The sequence below is a fragment of the Phacochoerus africanus genome, chromosome 13 (genome assembly GCF_016906955.1).
Source record: "Phacochoerus africanus isolate WHEZ1 chromosome 13, ROS_Pafr_v1, whole genome shotgun sequence".
Classification (NCBI taxonomy): Eukaryota; Metazoa; Chordata; class Mammalia; order Artiodactyla; family Suidae; genus Phacochoerus; species Phacochoerus africanus.
Genome location: NC_062556.1, coordinates 18,439,698 through 18,458,428, shown reverse-complemented (window position 1 = coordinate 18,458,428; position 18,731 = coordinate 18,439,698). Strand labels below are relative to the sequence as shown.

The 18,731-nt window shown below is 39.9% G+C and overlaps 1 long non-coding RNA gene across 1 annotated transcript in view; it reads left to right on the top strand.

The window, feature by feature from the left end:
* Positions 1-18,440, top strand: part of LOC125113342 (uncharacterized) — a 35,563-nt gene extending 17,123 nt beyond the window's left edge. Inside the window, exon 3 of the long non-coding RNA XR_007131418.1 lies at positions 17,928-18,440. This is a non-coding gene — a long non-coding RNA (uncharacterized LOC125113342). The remainder of the gene's footprint in view (positions 1-17,927) is intronic.
* Positions 18,441-18,731: the final 291 nt, after the last annotated feature.

Genomic DNA, 18,731 nt, shown 5'->3' with positions numbered 1-18,731 from the left:
GCTCCTATTGTGGCTCAGTGGTAATGAACCCAACTAGTATCCCTGAGGACATGGGTTTGATCCCTAACCTCGCTCAGTGGGTTAAAGATCCTGCGTTGCTGACTGTGGCATACACCGGCAGCTACAGCTCCAATTTGACCCCTAGCTTGGGAATTTCCAAATATCGTGGGTGTGGCCCTAAAAAAAAAGGTATTACAGGATAATGGCTCTAATTTCCTGTCCCATACAGTATATCTTTGTTGCTTACCTATTTTATACCTAGTAGTTTGTACCTCTTAATCTTATACTCCTAATTTGCCCCTCCCCGTTACCTCTTCCCACTGTAAACCACTAGTCTCTTTATATATCTTTATATATTCATCTTATTTTTAGACTCCACATACAAATGATATCACACAGTATTGGTCTTTCTCTGACTTCATTAAGTCATTCTATAGGTCCATCCACAGTGCTGCAAATGTCACAGTTTCATTCTTTTTATGGCTGTGCAATATTCCACTATCCATATATGCCATATGTCTGTTTATAGGCATGTGGGTTGTCTTCATATTTTGGCCATTGTCCATACTTCTGCTGTGAACATGGGTTTATGTACCTTCTTGAATTAGTGTTTTCATTTTTTTCCCTAGAAATGTACTTAGGAGACTTATTGATGAATCATATGGTAGTTCTATTTTTAGTTTTTTGGGTTTTTTTTGTCTTTTGAGGGCCACACCTGCGGCATATGGAGGTTCCCAGACTAGGGGTCCAATGGAGCTGTAGCTGCTGGCCTACACCACAGCCACACCAGATCCAAGCCTTGTCTGCAACCTACCCCACAGCTCACGGCAACGCCAGATCCTTAGCCCACTGAGCAAGGCCAGGGATCGAACCCGAAACCTCATGGTTCCCAGTCGGATTTGTTTCCACTGCACCACAATGGGAACTCCTATTTTTAGCTTTTTTAAAGGACCCTCCATACTATTTCCATAGTGGCTGTGACAGTTTACAGTCCTGTCAGCAGTGTTCAAGGGTTCATTCTCCACATCCTCTCCAATATTTATTTGTGGACATTTCAATGATAGGCTGTTTTTTTTTAAAATAATGATAGGCAGTTTTAATAGGTACGAGGTTGATAGCGCATTGCTTTAGTTTTTATTTAATAAAGTGTAGTTGATTCATAACATTGTGGTAATTTCTGCTGTACAGCAATGACTGGGTCATATGTATGCACACACACACATTCTAATACTGTGCTATACAATAGGGCCTTATTGTTTGTCCATTCTAAATGTAATAGTTTGCATCTACTAGCCCCAAACTCCCATTTCATCCCACTCCCCCTACATTGTTGTTTTGAATTGAACTTCTCTAATAATTAGTGATGTTCAGCATCTTTTCTGGTGCCTTTCAGCCTATGTATAACTTCTTTGGAAAGAAGTCTATTCATGTCTTCTTCCCATTATTGTTTGGTATTTTGTTATTTTTTTTAAGGCCATGCCCATGGCATGTGGCAGTTCCAAGGCCAGGGACTGAACCCATGCCACAGCTATGACCTAAGCCACTTCAGTGACAATGCCAGATCCTTAACCTGCTGCACCACAAGGGAACTCTGTGTTTGGGTTTTTTTGTTTTTTTTTTTCTTTGAGATTGAGTTGTATGTGCTGTTTATATATTTTTTGATATTAACCCACTGTCAGTCATACTATTTGCAAATATTTTCTCCCATTTTGTAGTTAGAATTTTTATTTTGTGATGATTTTCAATGCTGTGCAAAAGCTCAAGTTTATTTAGGTCCCATTTGTTTATTTTTGCTTTTATTAATTTTGCCATAGAGGACAGATCCAAAAATATATATATTGCTGCAATTTATGTCAGAGTCTTTCTCTCTACATTTTCTCTTAGGGGTTTTATGATTTGGGTTATTATGCTTAGGTCCTTAATCCATTTTGAGTTTATATTTGTGTATGATGAGAGTACATGTTCTAATATCATTATTTTACATGTAGCTCTCCAGTTTTCCCAGCACCACTTACTGAAGAGACTGTCTTTTCTCCACTGTATGTTTTTGCCTCCTTTCTAGTAGATTTATTGACCGTAAGTGTGTGGCTCTCTATTCTACTCCATTGTATGTGTCTGTTTTGTGATTATTTTAGCTCTGTAGTCAGAAAGCCTGATAATTCCAGCTTTGGTCTTTTTTCTCAGGATTGCTTTGGCAGTGTGGTCATTTTGTGGTCTTATATTTATTTTAGGATTATTCATTCTAGTTCTATAAAAAATGTCATGGGTATTTTGATAGGGATTGCTTTAAATCTATAGGTTGCTTTGAGAGAGGTATGGCTATCCTTTTTTTTTTTTTTTTTTAGGGCCACACCCACGGCATGTGGAAGTTCCCAGGCTAGGGGTCGAATTGGAGCTGTAGGTTGCTTTAAATCTGTAGGTTTATTTGAGAGAGGTATGGCTATTTTTAAAATATTAATTCTTTCAATCCAAAAGCTTGGGGTGTCTTTTCATTTAATTTGTATCATCTTCAGTTTCCTTCATCAATGTCTTATACTTTTCAGTGTATTAATCTTTCACCTCTGTGGTTAAATTTATTCATACGTATTTTATTATTTTTGATACAATCAAACATTTTTCCTTATTTTCCCTGATACTTTATTAGTATAGAGCAAAATGACAGATTTCTGTACATTGTGTGTACTTCAGATTTACTGAATTTATGCTAATGTTGATGAAGTCTTTAGGGTTTTCTCTGTATTATCATGTCATCTGCAAACAGTGACATTTTTACTTCCTTTACAAACTCGATCCATTTCTTTTGTTTTGTTTTTTTGTCTTTTTGCAATGGCCAGGAGTGTTGATACTGTGTTGATGAAAAGTGGTGAGAGCAAGCATCTTGCCCTGCTTTACCTTTACCGTATATTCCTGCTCGAAAAACAGGCGCAGTGCTGGCAGATGACTTAAGCTTAAGAACAAAGACCTGAAGGCATAAGTTATTCATGTGGTCAGCTGAATGAGGACATAATGCGTTGGTCTAGGCATGCTGGACCTGTGCAGATAGGCATGCTGTCTGCACAGCATGATACATCCTCTTAAGAATAAGAGGAAGATGAGCCTCATGGCCCCAAGGGGTTTATCAGAGGTCCTTAGTAGGATATGCATCAGCAAGGAGAACCGAGGTGCAAACCTGGGCACACAGGGTTGCTGCAGATAGGGATGCCGTCTGCAGAAGCACAGTGGTGATTCTCTAGATGCTATGCATAGATGGGAGGCACCTAGCTTCCTCAGTGCTAATGACTGTTAAATGCCTAAAGGTCAGAATAAAAGCTTAACCATCTACCAGCTATGGGACTTTTAAAATAATAATTAAAAAAAACCTATATCCTGCACCTATCGGCCCCTCCTCACTTGCCATCATCCTAAAGAGCACAATGAAAACAGTGTGGTTTCTTGAGGCGGCGCTCTTGGTCCCTGAGACCTTGAGTCCCCCGGTTCCCACCTTTGATTAAGATAAATGTCTCTGTGTCTTGTTTTATGCTAACTTTTTCTTAAGTTTCACAGCACCCGTCCTTCAGCCCCACCCTGCTGAACTGGTCTCGGCAGACCTGGGAAATCGGGTTCCTTCTCCAGGTTAGGAAAGTCATCAGTTAGTATGTCGTCCAAATTCTCTGCCCCCTTCTCTCTTTCTCCCCTTTCTGGGACCCCTATAATGCTGTTAATATTCTTGATGTTGTCTAAGAGGTCCTTTTACCCATCATCTCTTGTTTACTTCTTGCTATTCAACTTTTGTGATTTTCACTATTGTCTTCCGGGTCACTGATCTAATTCTTCTGTAATATATAATGTTGCTTCCCTCCAGTGTGTGTGTGTAATCTCAGTTGTATTTTGAGCTGTTTGCTCTTTTATATTTTATTCTTCTTTGTTGAAGTTCTAACTATGTCCCTCTATTATTCTCCTAACTTGAGTGAGCACCTTTATAATCGTGGATGCCTTTTTTTTCAGGTAGAATGCTTGTCTCAGCTTTGTCTAGTACTTTTCCTGCTGCTGTCTTGTTACTTCATTTGTAACATTTATTTTCTTGTTTCCACATTCTCTGTGCATTTCTATTCATTAGATTTGGTTCATTGCATTTCCCAGTCACAGAGAAGTGGCCTTATCTACAGGGCCCAGTAGCACATTCCCTTTTGGCCAGCAGAGCCAGACGCTCTCGGGGGGTCCCCCATGTGGAATGCCTGCACCTTTTTGCAGTGGCAGGGCCAGGCACTGGGGACTAGCTGGTAGGTGGCATTGGACCCTGGCCTAAATGGCTGAGGCCCTGCATTATGTGATTGCTGTGGGTGTGCTGGAAGGCACGCAGCCCTCTGTTATGGAGAGCTGTGTGGTGCTCAGGTAGTGGGGTGGGCCCCAAGTGTGCCTGGTTGTGAGGCCTTGTGTTGCAGAGGTGCTGTAGGCATGGTGGTGGATGGGAAAGGCCCTAATGCTAATCAGTTAGATAATCATTTCATGATGTATTTTAGTCAAATTATTATGCTGTACACCTTAAACAGTGTTGTATGTCAATTATATCTCAATAAAACTTAAAGGAAAAAATGAATAATACCTTAATAAACCTAACTTAGGAAAAAAAGTTATAGCAAGATTAAGTGAATCCCCCACCAGACTTCAGTGTCTTTGTTGTTAGGAAATCTATCAATATAATTTACCACCTTATAAATTTAGGAAAGGCCTGGGATCAACTTGACAGATGCGAACAAAGTAGCATGGTAGAATTGTATAGGTAATACTTATAAAAATAAAAAAGGTATTAATGCATATGTACTCAAAGAAATGTTACATACCCCCAATACTAGTTCATCTAGAAAAGTAATATAGATTAATAATTCTCATTCTGACAGAAAATTAATGAGAAAACACCGACCTGTATAACACTTTAGAGAAGTAAACCAAGAAGTTTCTGTTATGGCTCAGTGGTTAACAAATCCGACTAGGAACCATGAGGTTGCAGGTATGATCCCCGGCCTCGCTCCGTGGGTTAAGGATCCTGCATTACTGTGGCTGTGGTGTAGGCCAAGGCCAGTGGCTACAGCTCCGATTAGACCCCTAGCCTGGGAACCTCCACATGCTTTGGGTGCAGCCCTAGAAAAGACAGACAAAAAAAAAAAAAGAAAAAAGAAAGAAAAGTAAACCCAATGGAAATATACAGAACATTTCATCCAAGGACCCCAGAAAACACATTCTTCTCAAGGGGACATAAAACATTCCCTAGGATGTATCATTCCTGGGCCACAAAGCTAATCTTAACACATTTAAAATTAAAATCACATCTCAGCTTTTCAACCACAATAATAGGGACTAGAAACCAACAGGAAAAAAATCTGAAAAATTTACAAATACATAGAAAGTAAACAACACTCCCAAATAACCAGTGGGTCAAAACAGAAATTGAAAGAAATCACTATCTTGAAAAGAATAAAATAAAAATACAAAATAACACAATTTAGGGAATATATCAAAAGTAGTTCTTATGTGACTACATTTTTTTTTTTTCGTCTTTTTAGAGCCGTACCTGTGGCATATGGAGAAGCTTCCCAGGCTAGGGGTCTAATCGGAGCTGTAGCTGCCAGCCTACACCACAGTTACAGCAATGCCAGATCCAAGTTGCGTCTGAGACCTATACCACAGCTCATGGCAACACCAGATCCTTAACCCACTGAATGAGGCCAGGGATCGAACCTGCAACCTCATGGCTCCTAGTCAGATTTGTTTCTGCTAGGCCATGACGGGAACTCCTTGCATTTTTTAAAATGCAAGTTTTCAAAAACAACTTTACACATCAAGGAAGTAGGGAAAAAAAAGAACCAAGCACTAAATTAGCACAAGAGAGCAAAGATTAGAGAATAAATAATGGACGAAGAGACTAGGGAGTAAAAGAAAAAAATCAAACTAAGAGTTGGTACTTTTGGAGTTCCCATCATGGCGCAGTGGTTAACAAATCCGACTAGGAACCATGAGGTTGTGGGTTCGGTCGCTGCCCTTGCTCAGTGGGTTAACGATCCGGCGTTGCCGTGAGCTGTGGTGTAGGTTGCAGCGTTGCCGTGAGACGTGGTGTAGGTTGGATCCCGCGTTGCTATGGCTCTGGCGTAGGCCAATGGCTGGCTACAGCTCCTATTCAACCACTAGCCTGGGAACCTCCCTATGTCACAGGAGCAGCCCAAGAAATGGCAAAAAGACAAAAAAAAAAAAAGAGTTGGTACTTTAAAAAATAAAGCAAATTGACAAACATTTAGCTAAACTTAGGAAAAAAAGAGAAGTAAAAAAAATCTGATGAGAGTTCCCATCATGGCACAGTGGAAACAAATCCAACCAGGAGCCATGAGGTTGCAGGTTCGATCCCTGGCCTCGCTCAGTGGGTTAAGGATCTGTCGTTGCCATGAGCTGTGGTGTAGGTCGCAGACGTGGCTCGATCTGGCGTTGCTGTGGCTCTGGTGTTGGCCTGTGGCTACAGCTTTGATTAGACCCCTAGCCTGGGAACCTCCATATGCCATGGGTGCAGCCCTAAAAGGACAAAAGACAAAAAAAAAAAAAAAAAATCTGATGAATGACAGAGGAGACATCAAAGAAATACAAAAGACTGTAAGAGTATATTATTAACAATTACACACCAAATAATTAGATAGAAATTCCCAGATGCATGAAGCCTACCAAGCCTAAATCATGAATACAAAGTCTGAACAGACTAATAATAAACAAGGACATTGAAATAATAAACACAAAACTCCCAACAAAGAAAAGCCCAAGACCAAATGGTTTCACTGGTGAATTCTACCAAACATTAAAAAATAACACCAATCACTGTCAAACTCTTCCCAAAAAATTGAGGGAACAGTCCTAAGCTCTTTTTATGAGGAGAGCATTACTCTGACAACAAACCCAGATAAGGAAGCCTATACAAAAATAAATGTATAGGCTGAAACGCCTAATGAATATAAATGCAAAAATTTCTCAGCAAAAGTCTAACCAAATTCAACAGTTTATTATAAATATCATCCACTGTGATCAAGTGGAATTTATCCCTGCATGGAAGGATGGCATGATACCGCTATATATGAAATAAGGGTGATACACAATGTTAATGGAATAATAAATATATGATCCTTTCAACAGAGGTAGAAAAAGCTATTAACAAAATTCAGTACTCTTTTATGATAAATGCTCTCAGCAGATTGAGAACAAAAGGAACATACCTCAAAATAACACCATGTAACACACACCCACAACTAACTGTACTCAGTGGTGAAGAACTCAAAGCTTTTCCTTTATAATTGGCAATAAGATAAGGGTACCCACACTCACTACTCTTACTAAAGACAGTGCCAAAATCCTAAGCAGAGCAATCCCACACAAAAATAAGAAAAAGGCATCCAAAATGAAGAGGAAAAAGTAAAGCTTCCCTATTTTCAGAAAACCTGATCTTATATATATGATTCCTCCCCAAAAAATGGTAAAACTAATAAATGAACTCAATAAAGTTGTAGGATACAGCATCAACATAACAAAAATCAATTGCATTTCTATATACTAATAATAAAACATCTGAAAGAAATAATTCCATTTACAATTGTATGAGAAAAATACCGAGGAATAAATTTAACTGAAAAATGAAAGACCTGTGTAATGAAAATTACAAGACATTAAGAAATCGAAGACAACACAAATAAATGTTAACATAGCCTTTGCTCATGAATTAAGAGAATATTGTTAAAAATGTCCATACTTCTCAAAGCAATGTACAGGTTCAGTGAAGTCCTTGTCAAAATTTCAGTAGCTTTTTTCACAGAAATAGAACAAAAAGAATTCTAAAATTTGCGTGGAACCACACTGGAATCAAAATAGCAAAAGTGATGCTAAAAAAGAAAAAAACTGGAGGCTTCATGCTCTAAGATTTCAAACCGTATTACAAAGCTATGGCAATAAAAACAGTATGGCATTGACCCAAACACAAAGATCCCTGGAGAAAACAGTACAGAAATAAACCTAAGCATATATAATCAATTTATGACAAAGGAGCCAAGAATATAAAATAGGGAGATATACTAATCTCTTTAATAGATGTTGTTGGTAACACTGGGAGCTCATTCTACCATGTGTACACCGGTGCTGGCAAATGCCACTTTGGAAACCTCCTTCTAGCTTATAGCCCCAACACCCAGCCCTGCCCAGAGCAACACCCTAGAGGAGCCAGTAGTGGGATGCCTCAGGACAAGCAACCAACACAGCATGGACACAGCATCACCCACTGGCAGAAAGATTGCCTTACAACCCTGTAAGCCCACAATCATCCCAGACATGATCCTACCCATTAGAGGGCCCAGGACCTGGTCCCATGCTCTAGTGCACAGACACTCAACCCAAGACTCTCAGAGCCCTGTAGCCAGAGAACCTGGGACCCACTTCCAACCAACAGTGGGCAAGCACCATTCTCAGGATCCCATGGGCCTGAGCCACACCCTCTAGTGTACCTGCCCTAACCTCAGTACCAGCTTCCCCATCTAGGGGTGGATACCAGCCATAGGAAAACCATAGCTCTGCAGTCTGTGGATATGGCCCACGTACCAGGAGACCAGATCATGCCCTGGGACTGACTGGGCCCCAGCACTACCCACCAGCAAGTATACTCTAGTCTCAGGCTCAGCTTCACACACTAGTAGGCAGATACCAGGTACAAGAAACTGTAGCCCCACAGCCTGCAGACATAGCCCACCCACTAGCATGCCAGGATCATTTCCTGGGACCAGCTGGGCTCTGGCCCCAATCACTAGCAGTATTAAGAGAAGGTTTAAGACACCCTGGGCCTGCAGTGAGCTATGTCAGAAAGTAATGCCACCCATCAATGATCCAATACAAATTTGGGGACCTGCAATCAGACTCCAGGACCTGGCTTATTCACAGCAGGTGGCCAACAGCCCTGGGATTTCCTGGGTTAGCATTACTGGCTAACTCCACCCACACGTAATGCAGCACTAGCCCTGGGTTCCCCCAGGGTTCTGCAGTAAGCCACCTCCGGCATGGTCCTAACAACCAGTAGCTAACCAGAGGCCTCTGCACAAGGCAGGAGCCAGCAGCCAACCAGACCAGGGGCCAACCATGCCTACCAGAGCACCCTCTAGTGAGCTCGCCACAACAGAAACACCCATGCTGCTTTCATAGGGAAAGCCTCTAGAGCATAAAGCTCTTAATGAGAAGGGACTGTACTGCTGGGACACATACTATGGCACCTGCAAAAGTCACTTGTCCAACACTGGGAAAAATAACAAATCTATGAGATACTAAAACTATGAACAGCAAAATGAGGGTGACAAAGGAACAAGATAAAACCCCAAAAGAACTAGGTGGAGAACAGCAGTCTACCCAAGAATTTAGTGATCATAAAGATGATTGAAGAACTCAGGAGAAGAATGTGTGCAAAGAATAGTCAGAAATTTTTAACAAAATTTTAGAACATATAATCAGAGATGAAGAATAAAGTAAGTGAAATGAAAAACACACTAGAAGGAATCAACAGTAGATTGAATGATACAGAGAGATGGATCTGGAAGACAGTGGAAACCAAGATACTGAAGAGAAAAAATAAGAAAATAAGGAAAATGAGGACAATTCAAGAGACCTCTGTAGCAACATCAAGCACACTAATATTTGCATTATAGAGGACCCAGATGAAAAGAGAGAAAAGGGGGCTGAGAACGTAATTGAAGGCATTATCTGAAAACCTCCCTAACCTGTTATAGGAAACAGACAACCAAGTTCAGGAAGCACAGAATGTCCCAATCAAGGTTACCTGTAGAGAAAGGCATGAAAATACATAGTAATTAAACTGGCAAAAATTAAAGAGAGACTGTTAAAAGTAGCAAAGGAAAAGCAACACATTTCTTACAAGGGAAGGGCCCAGAAGGCTATCAGCTGACTTTTCAGCATAAAATGTGCAGGCCAGAAGGGAGTGGCATGATATATTCAGAGTGATGAAAGGAAAAAAAACTACAACCAAGAATACTGTAACCAGCAAGCTTCTTGTTCAGATCTGGAGAGATCAAAATCTTCATCGACAGGCAGAAACAGGGTTCAGGATAATGAAACCACCTTTATAAGAAATGTTAAAGGACATTCTCTAAGCAAGAAAAGAAGAGGCCACATCTAGAAAAGAAAAACAGCTCAGTGGCAAGGGCAAGCATGTAATAAAGGGGGGAAATCATACATGCATGGATCTAGTAGGAAGGTTAAAAGACAAATATAGTAAAATCATCTACACTGACAATAAGCAGTTAAGGGATAAACAAAACAATTAGATGTAAAATATGTATCAAGACAATAATCATGAGGGGAGGCCAGTACAAATGCATTCAAAATGAAGAAATCAGCCACATAAAATAATCGTGTGTATGTGTGTATGCCTGATGGCAACCACAAACCAAACATCTGTAGTAGACACATACACAAAAGTAAAAGAAATCCAAACATAACACTAAAGATTGCCATCAAGGAGTTCCCTTTCTGGCTCAGTGAGTTGAGAACCTGACTAGTATTCACAAGGATGCAGATTCAATGCCTGGCCTCGCTCAGTGGGTTAAGGATCTGGCACTGTTGCAAGTTGCAGCATAGGTCAAAGATGCAGCTTGGATATGGTGTTGCTGTGGCTATGGTGTAGGCTGGTAGCTGCAGCTTCAATTTGACCCCTAGCTTGGCAACTTGCATATGCTGTGAGTGCAGCCCTAGAAAGACAATAAATAAAACCATCAAGTTACAAGAAAACAGGAGGGGGGAAAAAAGACCTACAAAACAACCCCAAAACAATATACAAAATGGCAATAAGAACATACATATCAATAATTAGGAGTTCCCTCATGGCTCAGCTTGTTAAGGATCCAACATTGTCATTGCTGTGGGTCGGGTGTTGCTGTGGTGTAGGCTGGCAGCCACAGCTGCAATTTGACTGCTAGCCTGGGAACTTCCATATGTCACAGGTGTGGCCCTAAAAAGACAAGAGAAAGAAAGACAGACAGAAAGGAAGGAAGAGAATGACACTATATAATGATCAAGGATTAGTCCAGGAAGAAGATATAACAATTGTAAGTGTATGTTAGGAAGTAAATAGACCCTTTTTTTTGTTTGTTTCTCTTCTTAATTTGGATATAGTAATGAAGTGTTTGAACCTACAGGACAATTATAGGAAGGGGTTAGCATACTTAAAAAACAGGGCAACCACAAGCCAAAACCAAACATCGCATTCACAAAAAATGAAAAAAACAAAAAAAACAAAAACACTCAAACAGATAATAACCGGAGACTATCCAACCAAAAAAAGGAAGAATGGAGAACCATAGAATCAACTGGAACACGAGGTTCAAATGGCAATAAATAATCATCTATCAATTATCACCTTAAATGTCAATGGACTGAATGCTCCAATTAAAAGACACAGAGTGGTTGAGTGGATAAAAAGGCAAAAACCTCCAATGTGCTGCCTAGAAGAAACTCACCTCAGGGCAAAGGATACATATAGATTGAAAGTGAAGGGGTGGGAAAAAATATTTCATGCCAATAGACATGACAGGAAAGCAGGAGTTGCAATACTCGTATCAGATAAAATAGACTTTAAAACAAAAGACATAAAGAAAGACAAAGAAGGACACTACTTAATGATTAAGGGATCCATCCAAGGAGAGGCTGTTACTATCATCAACATATATGCCCCAAATCCAGGAGCACCCAGATACATACAACAAATATTAACAGACATAAAGGGAGAAATCGATGGGAATACAATCATAGTGGGAGACTTTAATAACCTATTCACACCAATGGACAGATCCTCTAGACAGAAAACCAATAAAGCAACAGAGATCTTGAAGGAAACAATAGAAAAGTTAGACTTAATTGATATCTTCAGGACACTACATCCAAAAAAATCAGAATACACATTCTTCTCAAATGCTCATGGAACATTCTCAAGAATTGACCACATATTGGGACATAAAGCTAACCTCAACAAATTTAGGAGCATAGAAATTATCTCAAGTATCTTCTCTGACCACAATGCCATGAAATTAGAAATCAACCATGGGAAAAGGAAAGAGAAAAAACCTACTACATGGAGACTAAACAACATGCTACTAAAAAACCAATGGGTCAATGAGGAAATCAAGAAGGAAATTAAAAACTACCTTGAAACAAATGATAATGAAGACACAACCTCTCAAAATCTATGGGATGCTGCGAAAGCAGTGCTCAGAGGGAAATTCATAGTGATACAGGCCTTCCTCAAAAAAAGAAGAAAGATCTCAAATTGACAACTTAACCCTCCACCTAAACAAATTAGAAAAAGAAGAACAAAAAAGACCTGAAGTCAGCAGAAGGAAGGAAATTATAAAGATCAAAGAAGAAATCAATAAAATAGAGATTCAAAAAACAATAGAGAAAATTAATAAAACTAAGAGCTGGTTCTTTGAAAAGGTAAACAAAATTGACAAACCCCTGGCCAAACTCAACTAAAAAGAGGAGAGAAAGAACCCAAATAACCAAAATTACAAATGAAAAAGGAGAAATCACAATGGATACTGCAGAAATACAAAAAAAAAAAAATAAGAAGAAAATACTATGAACAACTATATGCCAACAAATTTGACAATCTGGAAGAAATGGACAATTTTCTAGAATCTTACAGCCTGCCAAAACTGAATCAAGAAGAAACAGACCAACTGAACAGACCGATCACTAGAAATGAAATTGAAGAGGTCATAAAAACACTCCCTACAAATAAAAGTCCAGGACCAGATGGTTTCACAGGCGAATTCTACCAAACATATAAAGAGGAACTGGTGCCCATCCTCCTTAAACTCTTTCAAAAGGTTGAAAAAGAAGGAATACCCCCAAAGACATTCTATGATGCCACCATCCCCCTCATTCCAAAACCAGACAGAGATAACACCAAAAAGAAAACTATCGGCCAATATTGTTGATGAATATAGATGCAAAAATTCTCAACAAAAGCTTAGCCAACCGAATCCAACAACATATCAAAAAAATCATACACCATGACCAGGTAGGGTTCATCCCAGGTTCACAAGGATGGTTCAACATATGCAAATCAATCAACGTCATACACCACATTAACAAAAGAAAAGTCAAAAATCATATATGATCATCTCAATAGACGCAGAAAAAGCATTTGACAAAGTCCAACATCCATTCATGATCAAGACCCTCGCCAAAGTGGGTACAGAGGGAACATTCCTGAACATAATCAAAGCCATTTATGACAAACCCACAGCAAATATAATACTCAATGGGGAAAAACTGAAAGACTTCTCACTCAAATCTGGAACAAGACAGGGATGCCCACTCTCACCACTGCTCTTCAACATAGTTTTGGAAGTCCTAGCCACAGCAATTAGGCAAACAAAAGAAATAAAAGGCATCCATATAGGAAGAGAAGAGATCAAACTGTCACTGTATGCAGACGACATGATACTATACATAGAAAACCCTAAGGACTCAACCCAAAAACTACTTGAACTGATGAATAAATTCAGCAAAGTAGCAGGATATAAGATTAACATGCAGAAGTCAGTTGCATTTCTGTATACCAGCAATGAAATATTCGAAAAGGAATACAAAAATACGATACCTTTTAAAATTGCACCTCACAAAATCAAATCCTCGGAATACACCTGACCAAGGAGGTAAAGGACTTATATGCTGAGAACTATAAAACTAAAAGAAATCAAAGAAGATGTAAAGAAAGATACTCCATGTTCATGGATTGGAAAAATCAATATTGTAAAAATGGCCACACAACCCAAAACAATCTACAGATTCAATGCAATCCCTATCAAATTACCCATGACATTTTTCACAGAACTGGAACAAACAATCCAAAAATTTATATGGAACAACAAAAGACCCAGAATCGCCAAAGCAATCCTGAGAAACAAAAACCAAGCAGGAGGCATAACTCTCCCAGGCTTCAAGAAATATTACAAAGCCACAGTCATCAAAACAGTGTGGTACTGGTATCAAAACAGACAGACAGACAGACAGACAGACAGACCAATGGAACAGAATAGAGAACCCGGAAATTAACCTGGACACCTATGGTCAATTAGTCTTTGACAAGGGAGGCAAGAACATAAAATGGGAAAAAGAAAGTTTATTCAGCAAGCATTGCTGGGAAACCTAGACAGCTGCATGCAAAGCAATGAAACTAGAACACACCCTCACACCATGCACAAAAATAAACTCGAAATGGCTGAAAGACTTAAATATACGACAGGACACCATCAAACTCCTGGAAGAGAACATAGGCAAAACACTCTCTGACATCAACATCATGAATATTTCCTCAGGTCAGTCTCCCAAAGCAATAGAAATTAGAGCAAAAATAAACCAATGGGGCCTCATCAAACTGAAAAGCTTTTGCACAGCAAAGGAAACCCAAAAGAAAACAAAAAGGCAGCTTACAGAATGGGAGAAAATACTTTCAAGTGATGCAACCGACAAGGGCTTAATCTCTAGAATACATAAGCAACTTATACAACTCAACAGCAAAAAAGCCCATCAACTAATGGAAAGATGGGCAGAAGACCTGAATAGACTGTTCTCCAAGGAAGATATACAGATGGCCAGCAAACACATGAGAAAATGCTCAACATCGCTGATTATAAGAGAAATGCAAATCAAAACAACCATGAGATACCACCTCACACCAGTCAGAATGGCCCTCATTAATAAGTCCACAAATAACAAGTGCTGGAGCGGGTGTGGAGAAAAAGGAACCCTCCTGCACTGTTGGTGGGAATGTAAACTGGTACAGCCACTATGGAGAACAGTTTGGAGATACTTTAGAAATCTATACCTAGAACTTCCATATGACCCTGCAATCCCACTCTTGGGCATATATCCAGACAAAACTCTACTTAAAAGAGACACATGCAGGAGTTCCTGTCGTGGCGCAGTGGTTAATGAATCCGACTAGGAACCATGAGGTTGCGGGTTCGGTCCCTGCCCTTGCTCAGTGGGTTAACGATCTGGCGTTGCCGTGAGCTGTGGTGTAGGTTGCAGACGCAGCTCAGATCCCGCGTTGCTGTGGCTCTGGCGTAGGCCAATGGCTACAGCTCCGATTCGACCCCTACCCTGGGAACCTCCATATGCCGCGGGAGCGGCCCAAAGAAATAGCAAAAAAGACAAAAAAAAAAAAGAGAGAGACACATGCACTTGCATGTTCATTGCAGCCCTATTCACAATAGCCAGGACATGGAAACAACCCAAATGTCCATCAACAGATGATTGGATTAGGAAGATGTGGTGTATATATACACAATGGAATACTACTCAGCCATAAAAAAGAATGGCATAATGCCATTTGCAGCAACATGGATGGAACTAGAGACTCTCATACTGAGTGAAATGAGTCAGAAAGACAAAGGCAAGTACCATATGATATCACTTATAACTGGAATCTAATACCCAGCACAAATGAACATCTCCACAGAAAAAAAAATCATGGACTTGGAGAAAAGACTTGTGGCTGCCTGATGGGAGAGGGAGGGAGTGGGAGGGATCGGGAGCTTGGGCTTATCAGACACAATTTAGAATAGATTTACAAGGAGATCCTGCTGAGTAGCATTGAGAACTTTGTCTTGATACTCATGTTGCAACAGAACAAAGGGTGAGGAAAAAAATATATATACATGTAAGGATAACTTGATCCCCTTGCTGTATAGTGGGAAGGGAAAAAAAAAAAAGAATGTGTGTTTATATGTCTGGGTCACTTTGACGTACAGCAGAAATTGACAGAACAATGTAAATGAACTATAATAGAAAAAATAAAAACCTACAACAAAACAAACGACCAAAAAAATTGGAAGTGTATATGCACCCAATATAAGAGCACCTGAATACATAAACAAATATTAACTGACATAAAGGAAGAAATTGACAATAACACAATAAGTAAGAAATTTTAAAACCCCAGTTATAAGAATGGATATGTCATCCAGACAGAAAATCAACAAAGAAACATTGGCCTTGAATGACATTAGACCAGATGGAGATAAGCAATATAAAGCACTTTCCATCCAAAAGCAACAGAATACACTTTCTTTTCAAGTGCACATGGAACTTTCTCCAGCATACATCATATGCGAGGCCTCAAAACAACCCTCAGTAAATTTAAGAAAACTGAAATAATTTCAAGTATCTTTTCCAAACACAATGCTATGAGACTACAAATCAACTATAAGAAAATAACTGGAAAAAACCCACAAACACGTGGATGCTAAACAATATGCTATGAAACAATCAATGTACCACTGAAGAAATCAAAGAGGAAAGTAAAAAATACCTAGATGTAAACTAACGTGAAAACAGTCCAAATCTATGGACACAGCAAGAGCAGTTTAAAAGGGAAGTTTACAGTGCTGCAAGCTTACCATGGAAAACAAGAAAAATCTCAATGAACAGCTTAACCTTGCACCCAAAGGAGCTAGAAAAAGAACAAAGCTCCAAGTTAGGAAAAAAAAAATTTTTTTTTAACCATCAAGATAAGAGTAGAAATAAATAAAATAGAGACCTAAAATCAATGGTAAGAGTAGTGAAACTAAGAGCTGGGTCTTTATTTATTTTTTATTTTATTTATTTATTTATTTTTGGTCTTTTTAGGGCCGCACCTGTGACATACGGAGATTCCCAGGCTAGGGATCGAACTGGAGCTTCAGCTGCTGGCCTACACCACAGCCACAGCAACATGGGATCCAAGCCGCATCTGTGAGCTAGGGCACAGCTCAGGACAACGCCAGATTCTTAACCCACTGAGTGAGACCAGAGATCGAACCCACAACATCATGGATGCTAGTTGGGTTCATTACTGCTGAGCCACGACGGGAACTCCAGAGCTGGTTCTTTGAAAAGATAAACAAAATTGATTAATCGTTAGGCAGACTCATCAAGGGGGAAAAAAAAGGAGAGGGCCCAATTCAGTAAAATGAGATGTGATAAAGGGGAAGGTGCAGCAGAGGTACTACCACAGAGGTACCAACAAGCACGAGACTACTATGAATAATTACATGCTAATAAAATGGACAACCTAGAAGCAATGGATGAATCCCTAAAAATGTATACTCTCCCAAGACTGAGAAAGAAATAAAAAATCAGATGAATAACCAGTAATGAAATTGACTCGGTTATTTTTTGAAAGAATTCCAACAAAGTCCAGGAACAGATGGCTTCAGAAGTGAATTCTACTAAACATTTAGAGAAGAGTTAACACCTCTTTTTCTCAAAACATTCCCCAAAAATGCAGAGGAAATTGGAGAGTCAGGAATTACAGGGTTGGGGGAAATGTGTGAGGGGCGTGAGGACAGTCAAGACACTGGATAACGGGTGACTGGAACACTGAGGGCATCAGACATCCAGGACAGGAGAAATGGGCTGAGGTCATTGGAATGAGGGGACGACAAAGGGTCTGGGAGGAGGAGGACATGGAGGCTCAAAGGTTGGGGAGGAGGGTTGGGCTGAGAGCTCGGAACCGGGGGATAGAGGTCTCATGGGGGTTGACGTCTAAAATGCACAGGATGGATATGGGAGAGCAATAGAGAGGTCTAGAATTGGTTCTAGAGATACCCAAAGGTCACGGAGATGAAGAGATTGAAGTCGTAATAAGGAATGGAGATGCTGGAGCAGAGGGATGGAGCCAGGGCGAGGGTCACTCATTTTCTGTCCTATTCACTAATTCCATAATTTGCATTCAGGTCATAACCTAATTGTCAACAGTTTCTATTGAAACCTTGAGGTAATAACCTTACATAAAATACTTGTGATGTTCCCTTCAACTGAATGAAAGGATTAGAAAAGAAAATAAGTAAACGATGACAAACAGTATTTCGTCTCTCCTTCAGGGACACCAGATGCATGGTGTGACCACGGAGGGGCCACATGGAAACCACCACAATGCAGTGGACTTTGCCTGGCCCCTGAGTGGTCCTGGAAGTGGATTCTCCCCTGGAAGCTGCGGATAAGAACCTGTGCCTCGTGAGACCTGATTTTTGACCTTGTAAGACCCTCAAGAGGAAGCCCAGCCAAGACCACTGGGATTTCTGACCTATGAACTGTTTTTTAAAATGCTCAGTGTGTGGTCATACGTTATGGCACGTTACTATGCAGAGGAACAAATTTAATTATAAAGTATTTAAATAAAAGGAAGTAAAAATGCCCATTAATTAACCATTCCCAGAAGCTATAGTTTTATCTCCAGATGTTAACATCATCAGTTCCCCGTATATCCTCCTTGCCATGCCATTTCCACGCGTAGCTTAAACTACCTTTGAATTTATATAATACGCATCCACACAAACACCAAGATATTAGGTACACAGTTCAATATTTACATACATATTGTCAAATCAAACTTCTGTCGAGTGTTTCCTTAACCAACGATATACAAAGTGGCTTTTTCACACCAGTAGACATGGATCTCCTGCATCCCAAACACACATCATCATATTCCGTGGTGCTTATGAATGAAATGACTTTACTGAAACACTCCCTAGTTATGCATTTACATTTTCTCCTGCTATCACAGAATGTGGGTCTTCGATTTCTACACATGTGGCTTATCTGGGTGGTTCTGGAACATGCAATTGCTGCACTAACATGCCATTAGGTGGGCAGTTACTAAACTACCTTGTAAATGGATGAAAAGT